The 14505-nt window shown below is 45.4% G+C and overlaps 1 protein-coding gene across 1 annotated transcript in view; it reads right to left on the bottom strand.

Moving 5' to 3' along the window:
* PIK3AP1 (phosphoinositide-3-kinase adaptor protein 1) overlaps nt 1-14505 on the bottom strand; it is an 84211-nt gene that overhangs the window by 69026 nt on the left and 680 nt on the right. Inside the window, exon 2 of the mRNA XM_014524619.2 lies at nt 5429-5845. The gene's annotated coding sequence lies outside the window, so the exon portion shown is untranslated. The remainder of the gene's footprint in view (nt 1-5428; nt 5846-14505) is intronic.

Below are 14505 nucleotides of genomic sequence, written 5' to 3'. Positions count from 1 at the left end.
TTCCCTTCATATGGTAAGGCTAAACAACCAATCAGGCCTTTGATTTGTGGAGTCAGATACTTGCCGAGTTGAGAAAAATCTCTGTGCAGGTGAAATTTGGCAACATGCTAAGTAAGTAAGTAAAATCATTTGGATAAGTAGTATCATGTGCTCTGAAGTTTCATTCATAGTTTCACCAGGCCAAAAGAGAACTGAGAAATTAATTAGCATTCTCTCTCTCTGTTCTTCCTGCACATAACACATTTTGTGTGGTTTCTGTTACTCTAGTTCCCTCCAACAAAAAAAAAAATCAGGCCATTTATAGCATATCACTCTATTTCCTGTCATTTAAGTCACTGAAGTCTTTAGCACATGAATAGTTTGTGTGAGCTACTCTGCTCTAAATGTTTAGGACAGACAATAACTAAATTCAGTGCCAAGGAATGCCTTAGGAAAAAGGAATCCCTTGGCTTTATTGCCAACAGGGTTAACAAGAGTGTCATAGCATGGTTCCTCAGGATTTTCAAATGGTACAGAATTTGTTTCCATTGCTGGTGGTGGCTCAGTGCATGATTTCATAAGATTATATCAAGCTTTCATATTATCTAACAAGGCTCACTGCACATCAATTTAATCTGGGGTCAATTTTCAGTCCCTTATGAGCTGTCTCCATCATCTTAAAAGTTTCTGCAGAATTCGTGTCCCACCCGCTTCTCAGATCATTTCCTTCTGCCCATCACCTCCCAAGTATTCCTGCTATCTGCCCCAGAGTACGTCTCCTACCCTTTTTTTTGTCTACGACAGCCTTTCACTTAAACATCAAACAGTTACCCTCATCTCCAGTCCCCTGAAAGAGCACTTTATATGATGTCTTTCAGAACTGACCTCTCCAGACATACTTTCCAATTTCCATGTCTCTTCCACATGTGAACTATATTTCTGGATACAGAATTCAATTTTAAGTAACTTGGGGCATGGTTCTTATTACAGGGAAGATTTCAGTAAGAATCCTAGCAGAAGCTCACTTTCCCATTTCACTTTCAGGTGAAGACCTGGAATTATTCATGTGAGTACAGAAAGCTTTGCATAATAAGTTAATTTGTAGGTGTGCTTGAAATGACAACTCTGAAAACAACAGAAACACTCAACAACTCCTTGTGAGTACTAAAGAGCTACACAATTTCAAGTACTAGTATCACCTTGGGTGTATCAGCCTCTACAAGAGTTTCCGCATTTCTGACTTCCTACAGAACTAGCACTGCAGTTAAAATAGCATTCTGCATGTGATATCTGAGGGTGGGACACAGCAGTGAAATATGAAGTAAACCACACTAGCAGCTGCAGTGGAGGCAATATTGCAGTCCCCAAAGCAGAGCCCAAACGTACTGACCACCATTACCACTCTAGAGCCAAAACATAGCATATTACCAGTTACCTGTCATTATGATGCTCTTTATTACATGCTCAGTCAGTCAGGAATTCAAGTAACAGAAATTTTAAGATTTCACTAATTGTTCATTTGCTGCTGGTGCTGCCACTACAGTGGGACATGTCCAGTTATAACCATCATGAGAGATAGAAAGAGATCAAGCAGGTCAGGCAGACAAGGATACATTATTAGTAGAAGCCTCAGATAATATCAGGGCACATTGTACTAGAATTATGGTAGGTACTGTAGAGTGAGACACCCTGAGCATGTCTACATATTCGTTAATGCACTTTAAGTAACCACATTAAATCTACTACCTCCTCCAGACATTTTTACACGTGCTTTGCAGGTAGTGGGGGAGCCATTCTAATTAAAGTGTCACAGTGTCTTGTGCATGTCATGCATCAGTGTCCCTGGTGGCAGGGGCACTTTAACTAATGCTCCTCAAATAAACTGATGCACAGGAACACTGATACATGAGACATGGAGGCTGGCACGCTAATTAGCACACTCCAGCAGACTCAATTAATTGAGTCTCCTCCAATGAACTGTAACAGCATGTTGTAGCAGCCTCCCAGCATGTCTACAGGTACCCTCCATTGTGAGGTACTAGAAAAATGTGCATTAACCTATTTTAATGTGTATTAGCTAAAGAACGCCGTTTTTTGTGATGCTTTAATATGCATTAAAATAGGTTAATGTGCATTAACCTAATTTAATGCTCCCCCGTGACATAAATGTGAATGGAAGTGGGTGGGGAAAGGGATTAGCAGAAAATTGCAAACTAGGGCACAGAAGGGTTAAATGACCTACCCAAGAACATAGAGGGAGTCTGTTGCAGAGACTGGAACTGAACCAAGATTACGTAAAGCCTTAATTACAATCCCACCTTTTCTGCAATCATATCACAGTCCAGCAGGAGACGGGTTATGGATTGTGTATCCACACTCAGTGAATGAAAGGATTTTTAATGGAAGATGTCACTTGTATCTTGTTTTGAATAACATATTTTAAGCAGATTCACAATTCAGAGTCAGAGTGACAAAAAACTGTGTGCTTTGATAATCTTAGAAGTGTCTCATTATATACTTCAAATGGTCCCAGGTGCCAGACAGGTTGGGAGGGGAGGAGGGAGTTAATGTTAAAATTGGAATAAAGCAAGTAATTCCAGTCATAATCATACTGCCTGGAAAAAAGACTATGAGAAACATCATGGTAAATAGGAATTAGTTTTAACTGAGGTATTTTATTTACACTATCTTTTCTTCTGATGAATTTTTGCCTCTAGTACAATAAAGTCAATTGGCAATATATGCATTTGAGTTCAGGCGAAGAAACTAAACAAAGTTTGATGGGTTTTTCATTATGAAAATTGTACCACAAAACCTCACACTCTTCATTAAAAATAGCATTTAGCTGTAATTGATGTTGCAGGCAAGTGCCAGTGGTTTCAGTGCATGTTACCTTTCAGAAGAATAGGTATAGAGAAAGCTATAAGATTCCATCTGAGAAAATCAGACTCCTACCACCTGCCCACAAGAAGTTTCACTGTAGTTGTAGAGCAATCATACTACATTATGGTCATCCATACCGGAAAGAATTTTACCAGTTCCCTACTAGACAAATACAGCACCATGCAGAATGGAATAATTTCCTATCTCTTCTATAGGGGCTGGTCCTGAGAGGTGCAGAGACCATCTGGCACTTCACAGTAGATGCTCAGAACCTGGAAGGTCAGACCCATGATTCCAGAAGCTGCTAGCTAGTCAGCTAGCATTAAGAGGTAGCACACCTCCCATAGGAACTACACGAGCTTATATTATTAAGTTAGAAGACGCGCATGCAGAACAAGACTCAGCATAAGGTGATTCCCAGTCTGTATGAGATAAGATCATAGTTTGGCTGTTGTTTTAGTATTTGGGTACACATAAGTGACTTCTCTGGAACAAACTGCAGTTATCTTGGGTGCCATCTTTTCCAGTCTAACCTTAACTATATTCTCAGTTCCTGGCAACTTAGGGAAAAATCATCTCCTCTAACTTAAAGTGGGTGAGTTGTGCCACTGCTACTTGTCCCTAGGGAACATCCATGCATGCGTGCTCTGGTGTGTGGCAAGTTGCCCCAGGTGGGGCAGGAGAGGTTGGGGCCAGCACCTGGGCTGCCCCCAGCAGCCTTACCTGGGGTCCTGAGGGCCTCCCAGGACTTCAGTGGCAGTGATCCAGTGTGCAGAGCCTGGCCAGAAGCTGGAGCGTGGCTCTGGCCAGCCGGGCTCCAGTTTTGGGCAGTGCACGCTGCTGCCACATGTGCACACTGGTGCCACTCAAACATTAGGAGCCATCAAAGGATCAGGGGATGTCAGGAAGGAAAATGATAAACAGCAGGTATTTGGAAGAATAAGATGAATAAGGATAAGTCCTTCTTTCTCCTAGGGGTTTCCTCACTTTGGAAGGACTAGAGAAACTCCATCAAACATTTGCCAGGCTTATAAAGAGACCACCAATCCAGCAATTAACATTCTCCCACTAACCCCCATTAACAAGCCTCCCCATCAGTCAAGTTACATGACACAGCTATTTGCAACAAAGAAGCTAACAGCTGATTCCTACTCCCATTTTAAAGGTATAGGTTTCCAATGGTCCTTTGACAGGCTTCAGAAAAATTGCTGCTGTACAGATGTTCCCAAAGACTAACTTTGGAAATATGTTTTAATCAGCTAAAAGTTAGTACCATGTGCTATATCTCCCCTAGAGGAGGATTTTTTTCCCTGCAAAGCAGCAAATAGACTTTTGAAATCTGGTTCTGGTTCTTGTGGAAAAGAAGTGTAGCTCCCTTTTGCCCTATTCACATCCAGTTTAGCAGAGAAACTCCTGCCTTGCTCCCAAACCTAACCTTTTTGAAGTCAAAGTAGGTTTGGTGAATTTGAAAGAGGGATCCAAATTTGAGCTAATGCAGATATTTCACCGCAGCCTGAGCTACGGAGGAGCTACTGTGGCTCAGCTGTGCTGGGAACATAACCTGGTCTATACTAAATAATGTTATTGTTATGACTACTCTGTTTACAAGCATGATTTTTTTACCATAATAATGACAACAGTAAAAAAGTGATTTATACCAGGACAGTTATTCCCCTTCCCATGTGGCAAAACTTAAATATATTTTTAAGTATGATTGGCCAAACTTGACAATTATATTGCATCATTAAAGAGGCAGGACTTTCCAGTATAGATAAGGTCTAAGGTTCAGACTGTGAGATATACCAGCAGCTCTCAATCCCCTGTGAGATTACTGGAGATTACTGGCACTCACAGAGATTTCTGGCTGTAGCACAAACCTAAAGCCCAGCACTGTTCTCCTGATTTGTTACTGTAAAAACTTTTTGATAGGACAGCACTGTGAGCATCCCCGGATCTCTGGCAAAGTTTAGACTCAGACAGGGCTTCACAGCTCAGGGTTCTCTAGAGCCCAATAACATTTCTGTACGTATTGAACCTCCAATACTGCTTATGAACTAAAAAGAGGGCTTTGGCCTTTTTCAGATGTCAGACGCATCATAGTGAACAGTAACTGCCTTCAGTGGGAATGGTAGAGCAAAGCCAATGTTTTCCCCACTGTCCAGATCAGAAGCACGTTTCCAATTTGGCTGAATTTTTTGATGTACAAAGGTAACTACTGGAAAATGCATTGGCACCTGTAAAACAAACACTATTACCTAACTGGAAAAATTAAGCTTGCTTTCTAGGAGCCCATGTTAGGGATTCTTCAATTATAAGTGGCTATGAAGCATTCCAAACAAAAGAACTGTCTGAAGGTTGTTGAGAATCTTTCCCAATGAAGAACCCATTGGTGGGGTGGATGTAAAGGGCTCTGGTCTGGAGAGCTTCCTTGACTAAAGAGGCTTATGGGATTTGCTTTATTTTGTGTACTCAGGGAAATACTTTTACAGCACACAAAATGGAGATCAATAACATCACACACTGCCTCCCTGGTAAAGAAAACATGCAACCAAGGTGGCCAACTTACCTTCTGAAATAGCTTTCTTGATAGCTTCAAGGTAAGCTTCAGGGTCATCATCATAGGTGAGCTCTTTCCACTGATACCATTCCTTGAAAAATGTCAGATAGTCGTCACAATCCGTGACACCGCAAAACAGTTTGACCACTTTGTGTGGGGGATGCAAAGCTTCTTGAAGGCTCTGAAGGGCAGCAGGGATGTAAAAGTTCTGCACTAGCTCACCAGAGAGCAACACAAGGATGCATCGGCTACTACGGAATAGGTCCAGCTCCTCATGGGGAATAGCAGTCCCGCTCTCCACCTTGTAGCTCAGAATCCGCTGCTTTCGAACTTGCCGAGAAGAGATGAAGAGATTCTGAAGATACTGACACCATTCAGCGGCATCATCTGTATACGCAATCAATACGTCACAAGCCCCAGGGGCTCCTGTGCAGGTGCAAGATAAGAACAGGGAGAAGTGTCAACTCTGCAACCAAAATCTTACCTTAGACTCGCAGCAAAGAAACCAATTCTCATTTCTTTCCGACTCATATACATGAGCTCTGAACCTGATGGAAGTTTAACAAAGTAGCAGATATAGGCAGAATAAGCAGATGTCTTCTGCATTTACAGAGCAGTTGTATGGCTGGCTGAACTCACACTTGCATTTCCTCTGCTAAAATCTGAGTAGATGTTTCATTCGCACAAACCCCCCTTGAAGAGGGGAATTTCCTACCCAATTTTGAGTGTGAAAAGCCACAAATGGAAATTTTCGGATTGAATAGGTTGGTTAAAAGTCTAAGGTAAAAGAAAGCCAAGCCTATTGTAAAAAATTGATTAACTTTAGTTGATTATGTGGATTATGTTAGTTTTCAAGTACAAACCCACAAGTTACAGACTGAAGCAGAGGAACCTGCGCTAAATATAGTAAACCTCTATAATAAAAAGGTCTTTATTTAAATACGGTGTCTCAAGATTTACAGGAAGTTACAATGGCCATACTGTATTTGTCAGATGCTCATTCTGCAAACTGCCTGCGAGATGCCTACTTATGTATGAAACTGAAATGAGTTTCATCAGGTCCCACCAGAGTCTCCAGCATGGAACCATGACAGCAACTCCATAGCTAAGGCTCCAAGACGTTTTCTCGTATAAGCCCAGTTTTGACCACTTCTCCCTTAATTGTCACATTTCAGGAAATAAACTTCCTATATAGCATGTTTAGTCCCCATGTCTGAGGCAAAGAATTAAGAGCGCATTGGTTTAAATCAAGACCTCAAGCGGTACTGAAATGCCTATGGATCCTATGGCTACAGCTTCCCTATTTTAGGATTTCACTCCTGATCAGTACTTGTTATATAATTGTGCCTGAGAACCTAAGAATACTGAAAATTGTTTCTAGATCTAGAATGTAAAGAAAGCCTCAAGGAGGGAACAAATGTGACCTGCGGGTATGTTACCTCCCCAAGTCTCAAGAGAAACTTTAATTGTGAATTTCTCCATTCACCTCGGTGTTGAATATAGACCCAAAGTTGAAGTATACAGCTCAGCTGCCATTGTCAGTCTCACTGTGGATAACTTGAGCTGGATGTTTCTGTTCCTACCTGCCTTTCCTAGAACCTCAAACTTACTTTTGAGGTGTCAGAACCTCCAAACCACCTCCCACCAGGAACTCCACATTTACAGTGAAAGAAGGTATCAAAACCAGAATTTTGGCATACAAACAGGAACCACAGGCAGTGTGAGATTTGTTTTAACAAACCCAGTGACAGCATAAGATGTATTTCTATGCTCACTTTTCCTCCTTGCCAGAGCAAACACTGATTCAGACAATTGTTGAACTAGTCTAGTACCTGCCCCTGAAGCATCAAATACAAGCTGGCACAGAAATGTGAAGGAAATGGAGAATTCTAGGAAGGCCTTTCATAGAATGAGTTCACTCCCTCCCACAGTGGTTGATGTAAACACATAAGGAATATGCACCTTCATGCTTCAGGGCACAAGCTGGCCACACACTATTGTGCCTGGATAAGGAAGTCCACAGTTAAAAATATAGGTCCTTACTCTAACTAAGCTCCTTTGTCATCCTGTGCTTCAAGTCAGCTACATGTTTTGGCAAGGAGTTTCACAGGTTAATGCTTCATTAGTAAAAAGACAATACACAATAAGGAACATTTTCCAAGTCTCATTTTGCACAAATTCATTTCCTTTCCATAAACTTGTTAGAGCATCTTGGATCAGGTCTGTCCTACTTCTCAGCACCTGGGGACTATTGCACAGGTTCCTCCCACTCCTGTCCTTCCCCCCTGCATTGCACAGACTCCCCCACCACTGTGCAGGCAGGATATCCCATGCTTCCCCCACCATGCTTGCCTTGTTGCAGGGGCTCCTCCAGGTTCCCCTCAGTGCATGGGTAACCCCACTGTGTAGGGTCCCTTGAGCCCCAGACTCCGTGGGCTATGATGCCATGTCCCTGGGGTTGGGGGAAGGAAGCAGAAGCACGATGAGGGATGGGGAACCCAGAGACCCTGCAGCAGCAGCTGAAGCAATGGCTGGAGCAGCAGCCATGCAGGAGCCCCAGGGGCCATGAGTTAGCACCTTGCAGGCCACATGCAACCCCTGGGACACCAGTTGGGCAGCACTGCCTTAAATTATCAAAAAGTTTAAAATCTAGTGTATACTTCTGGTGTCATTTTATTTCAGCATAAAAGCATGTATTGCTTTACTTTATAAAAATTCTGTAGTGTTGCAAGCAATTCAGGATTTTTTCATTAGATTTTTTCATTACATGGAAAGGAGCTGGGATGCCATGGGTGCTAAGGTGTACAGTTGACATCTCAGAGGTCACAAATTCAAAGCCACAGCAGAAGTGCTCACAGCATGGCCATGTTAGATTCCAATGAATCTGTGAATTCTGCTAAATACCTTGTCAAAAGGACGTGAAAGAGGAAGGAAGGATTTCATGGAAAGAGGTCAATTTATCAAGTTAGCAAATTGAAAAAAATTAGCAAGAATTAATATTTACAGACTATAAGCTTTACATTCAGCTTGAACTGAGGGTGCCCCTTTTAAAATTACCTTATAAAATATACTACATCACAATGATGCGGCACTGTGCATAATGAGATGATGATCCAGTACTGTTAAAGAGCCCTGACAGAGACTGGAGCCCCATTATGCCAGCATTGTGCAGAAACAATGAGAAAGTCCCTATCTCAAATAATTTATAATCTAAACACAGAAAGTGACCTGCCTACAGTCACAGATGGTCTAGAGAAGCACAAAGAATACAGTAAAAGTCTCCTAAGGCCTTGGACCAGAACCTGTACCATACACAGCTTTATCCATCCTTTCAGGCTTTGAGACAGAGAGACCTCAGGGTCATCTTTGAGGAGTGTTTGGAGGTAAGGCTATGTCTGCACTGCATTGGAGTGGGCTAATGAGTATTGTCATGAAAAGACACACCAGTCACTTGCTCCACTTCCCTGTAGCTGCTTTTTTGGCCAATACATAGCATGGTTCTCAGGCTCAGGTATACTTGTGAGTATGGCAATTACTTGACATATTTTTCAGCATGCAAAAAGCATGAGAGAGTGGGCGAGTGCATTTTTATAGCACCATTCTCTAGCATGGTCTGATGTAGTATAAACATGCTACCAGGCTGTGGCCCTTATGTTCTTGGCAGACACTGAGCAGCTGGTCTCTGGTTATCAGAGTGTAAAACTGGGGTTCTGATCACTTCTGGTCATTAACTAGCCGATATTTCCAAGAGTAGGGAGTTAAAAGTCCTCCTTGGGCATAACTGCATTTTGTCCATTTAATGACTCCTGAGTTTTGGCAGGATACAGCCTTCATTTTCCCATCTTGTGCCACAGGGTGCTGTCAGACAGCTGGTATGCTTCTACTGAGTTGACCTCAGTAAGCGGTATGTGAAGAAAAGTTTATCAACAAGGCTAACTTTATGCCTGGTGTAACTTTAATGACTTCAGAGGGGTTACCCCAGGAATGTTATTTAGCCTGTGGTCAGTACTGACAGTCTGTGAAGTGCTTGTGATCTGCCTGAATGAAAGGTATAAGACCAGTCTGTTTACCACAGTATCAAATGCTGGTCCTTTGTTGAGGACCTATTTCCCTCCTACTGAAGATAGAAGCCATCAGCTTCAATTGAAGCAGCATCAGGCCCAGGGTCCTCATTATACCAAGACCTAATTCTTGGTCTTGTACACGTGCTGTCAGGCAGTTGTGGGCAGCAGCAGCTCCTGCAAGAATGAAGATTCTCAGCACCTGCAACACTTAGTGTCAGATCCAAGAAAGGATTCAGCACCTAAAGTGCAATTCTGGTAAAATCTGAGAAAGCCACAAAACCCCAGTGAACCACCTCAGAGCCTTGGGGTGGACCCCAACTACCAGGCTACTGCACTGCACTCCACTTACATGGATAAGTGCATCATTCGCTTAACTACATAATACAACACCCGTCCCAACAGTTGTCCAGTGCTTACATCATAATATACTCTCGTTGTCTGCATAACATTTAATAGCAAAGCTGTTTAAAAGTGTAGTATCTTTTAGCCCCTCTCTCTGCCTTGTAATTTAAGATTATTCCAGTTAAGTGCATGGTAGCTGTAAATCCATGTCTACTTTATAAGCAGTCATATACACTGTCTAACTGCTCCAGAAAGAGCAAAGGGGAAGCAGCTGTCAAAGGGCTGCTCTTAAAAACTTGAAAACAAAGGAACCCAGTCAGGTTCAGGGCTGCAACCTCTACTCATTTTCAGCAGGGCCAGAACTAGATATTGGAAGTCTCAAGAAGGAAGGGACCTAGTAAGTTTGGGGGCTGCTAATATGATAGCACTGACTACACTGGGTACTTAAAGAGCACATCTTACGTTACCTTAGGCTAAGAGTCTACCCAGGTCAGCGTAATAGCCTTTTTCAGTCCCAAAGCTACTCATCTGAAACTTGGGCACCACCACCAGCCATCTTCAAAAGGAGAGGAGCAAATCTGTACACAAGGGAATGACTTTGGTGCCTAAGTCCAGGAGGGAGTTTTGGGCTATGAATCCCAGTCTCCTGTTGGCACCTCTGCCTCAAGCCTGCAAGGCAGGTGCTGAAGTCTGGCGGCGAGGAGGGATTTCAGGCACACACCTCTCTTCTGTGTTTCCTATTGGCTTGCTATCTCCCCAACCAGTGTGCTGTGCTGGCTGTTGAAAACCCCATTCCTGAGGTACCTACGTCTCCCCTTTCAGTGTACCGGGCACTCAAGGTACCTGGGCTTGGATTGGGTTGAATTCCATGCCCAGAGCCAACACCTAAACTTAGGTATGGTGTTGCCATACTTAATTCCATTGGCAGATCTCAGCCCTTGGGTCTAGGCAAGAGCTTCTGCGTTTAAGCTGTACATAAGAAAATGGCTACTTGCTGTCTGTCACTGGAATACATAAAAAAGTGAAAACATTCTCAGTACTAATCGCCCAAAATAATCATTAACCAACATGTTATCAAAGTCTCCCAGGTTGACTGGACCAGGAAACCAATACTTTATTTAAAAGTGCTGCAAGCAAACTCAGGGGAAATAGCGGGATAAAAGTAGATAAAGAGCTTTGCAAACAAGATCATCTCTGAGCGATCGGAACACAAGATTTGCATAAACCAGCATGTGAATCTAAAGTAGTTCTGCTTATAACAAAGTCTCCTCCTAGAACCACCTTCTGTTTACTGAAGAGAAAGTAATTTTGGTATCTGTCTGAGAGTCCCTTGAGACCTTCATTTAGATATTTTTACATCACAAGGAGATGTGCGTCAGTGACGCACAAACGTTACCTCACAGCCCCGGAGGGCACGTTTTCCCTTTTTTAGAAGAAGATCTCACAAACAAGCACGCTTCCCTGTGGGGGAGGGGGGACTTGCAAGTTCAATGTCAGTAAGACTTAAGCAACATGGGCCAAACCCTACTCCCATGGGACTCCAGAGCCACATACCAATGGCATTAGATTTTAGTCACAGATTTCTTAAACCATTTTCTATTAACTATATTGCATGATATGTTTTCCTGAGCTGCTTTGTGTAGAGCATTCTTGGTAGACAGGGCACAAGTTAGGCCTTGACCTTCCCCACTCTGCTCATTCTGATTCCTGCCCCCCAAAGGTATACCTGAAAGATTTTCCACCCTGGGTGCTGGGATGGAGGCAGGGGGGCCTTGAGCTGAGCAGGGTGGAGCAGAAGCCAGATGCTGCTGTAAGAGAGGTGTCACTGCCAACAGCCAGGCCCTGCAACCACCACAGTTAATATGGCGAGTGAGGATATAAAGCCCTAAATTTGGCATCAGCTACAGAGCCAGGGACGGGTTGACTCTTAGTGTTGACACCTGGCACCTTCATTTGCAGCAAGAACCTGTCCCCGCTCGCTCCAAGTAGCCAAAGGCTCAATTCTTCTTATGTCCATTCCTCCACCTCCCTTTACTGAGCACCCAGGGCTCACATGCTACTTGTAGTGTGTGCACCACAAGTAGCCACCCCTGGTGTAGCGGGTAATAAAAAATGAGTTCAGCCAAGTGAACAGGAGCAAAGTGGCATCCGGAGGACTCTGAACGATCTCTGGCCCCTGCCACATATCAGGGGATAAGTAGAAAACAAGTTGCTGTACAGTGTTATAGGGGTCAGTGGTTCTCACCCTTTTTTAGAATCAAGGCACCCTCCACAGCTTTTCTGAATTTGATAGCACCTCAGTTGAGAACCATTGCTGCCTCCACTTGCCTCAGTGGTTCGCAACCAGGGTGATGTACCACAAGCTTCATCATGTATTAGGGTTTTCTGGCAAACCTAAAACAGACAGGAGCATAGGCTTACCTAATGAGTTCTGAGCCCTGGACAAAACTCCTTTGTGCCTCCGGGTTGGGAGGAGGGAAGAAATGCAGTCTTACTTGCCCTGGGGGTTCCCACACCCAGCTTCTCCATCCAGCTAGTGCAAAGGTCTGCTCCAGCACAGCAGGACTCATCTAGTAAGGAATACAAATGACTGCTGCTGCCCAGCCAGACCCCTTTGGACAGGCAATGCAGAGGGCTGCAGCCAGAGCGCGCGCTTTTCTGGTCCGACCCTGTATGCTCCTCCCAGAAATAGAGGGGTGCAGGATAGGCCCATTTTCCCAGGGCATCTCTGTTTCATGGGGGAGCATGTGGGGTTGGACCAGGGAAGGCTGCAGGAAGCACATGGGCTCTACCACAACTGCTTCCGCATCTACCTCCACAGGAATTTTAACCTGGCTGTAGCCACACAGACATCACAGCATCCCTGGAAGTGGCTCACAACACCCCAGTTCAGAACTACTGATCTGAATGGGAATGGACTTCACATTATGGAGCATGTCCAAGAGTTAGAAGACTCCAGCCAGCATTATGCCCCAACCCCCTGGCTGCATGCTACCTCCTCATTCAGAGTGGGATATAGCAGGATGGTTATTGACACTAGCAATAAAACTGCATAGCAACAAGGCATCCCCACAGGCAACTGGACTGCCGTGCAAGAGCCCAGGGAGTGATATGAAGGCCTGAGCCACATCTTGGGGCACCCGTATATATCTGGGAACACTCACAGGTTCTTGGATAGACTCCTGCCTGTTTCCACCATGAGAATTAGGACCAGCATACAGCTTTATTCCACTGCCTACACCATGACATGGAAGAAACACCACACCGAGGGAAGCATCAAAGGCACTAAGTAACATACTTTACTCCCTTATTTCCCAGCCTTCCAACTTCTCCAAGTAGATCAGAATTAAAGAGCAATCACCCTTGCATGCTATAGCATTGGCGATAGTCTTAGGTAGAATTTAGATCAGGGGTGGGCAAAATATGGCAAAAGACTTCATCTGACTCTGTGTCCCTTGACCTCGCCCATCCCACGTGTGAGGGGCAGTCCAGGGCATGGTGTGTGTGGCTGGTCCTGCCACCCCCAGGCATGCAGTAGAGCTGGACTCACTTTCTGGCAGCCCCAGCAGCAGCGGCTCCTTCTGGCTGCTGTTGCTGCCAAACCCAACCCCACTGCCTGGGCACCCCAGCCCATCCACTCCGCACCCATCATCAGGGGTGGGACCTGCATGGGCAGGGGCATGTGGGGAGCAGACTGCAGCTCTGTGCTGGAGCCCCAGACCCATGCTACCACCGCCCCAAGATCCCGGCCCACCCACCCGTCCAGGACACCACTCCTTGCCCACTTGCAGCCCCATCTCATCCACCTGGCCATGCACCCTGCCTGCACAGGTCCCAACAAGACTCCGTAGAGACCGCAGGATTGTGGGCCAGTGACAGCATGGGGCTGGGGCCCAGGGAAGAGCTACATGCCCCTGTCTGCAGAACTGGTGCCCGTCACAGGGACATATGGGGAGCAGATTGTGACTCAGCCCTGATCCTGTGCCATCATGGCTTTACAATCCCAGCCCTGGCCCAGCCTGCCCGTCCTGCTCCTGGATGTCACTCTGCCTGCCTGCAGCCCCGTCCCAGCCACCCTGCCGAGCATGGAGCAGAGTCACTTAGGAAACGTTGGTGACCTTTGGGGGTGGGGGGCATGCTGACCCGGGCCACAAGAGCTCACTAAAACCCGCTAAGCAGCGCTCTAGCCCAAATCATTGTCCACCCCTGGTTTCCATGATGGATTGTAGAAAATGTGTTGGACAGGGGTGATCCTGCTTGGGGCAGGGGACTGGACTAGATGACCTCTGCCGGTCCCGTCCAGCCCAACTCCTCTTTGACTCTAGGGCCCCCCTTTCTCTGTGATCTCATGGCAGGACCCTCGAGGAAAACAGCCGGGGCAGCTGGTAGCCTGAGGTACCAGACTACCAGCTGAGGTACCAAGGCGTGAGGTACCAAGGAGGACTGAAGCGCAGAAGAGGGGGCACAGGGGTGAGTTCTGCCCAGTGAAAGCCTCTGGCTGTCCTCTCCACCAGGCTACGCAGCAAGAGCGGGAATAACCTTCCTGGCATTTGGCCCAGGAAAGCAGCACCAGGGAGAACTGAGCCAGGCGCCCGAGGCAAGGCGGCACCTTAGCAACAACCGCTGCCATCGGCCAAGGCCCGTCTCCTGGAGCCGCGCGGCGGCGGAGCAAAGCGGAGC

Source organism: Alligator sinensis, unplaced genomic scaffold, assembly GCF_000455745.1.
Source record: "Alligator sinensis unplaced genomic scaffold, ASM45574v1 scaffold264_1, whole genome shotgun sequence".
In the NCBI taxonomy this organism is placed as follows: domain Eukaryota; kingdom Metazoa; phylum Chordata; order Crocodylia; family Alligatoridae; genus Alligator; species Alligator sinensis.
The sequence above is the reverse complement of the archived record's forward strand: the minus strand, read 5'-3'. Positions and strand labels throughout refer to the sequence as shown.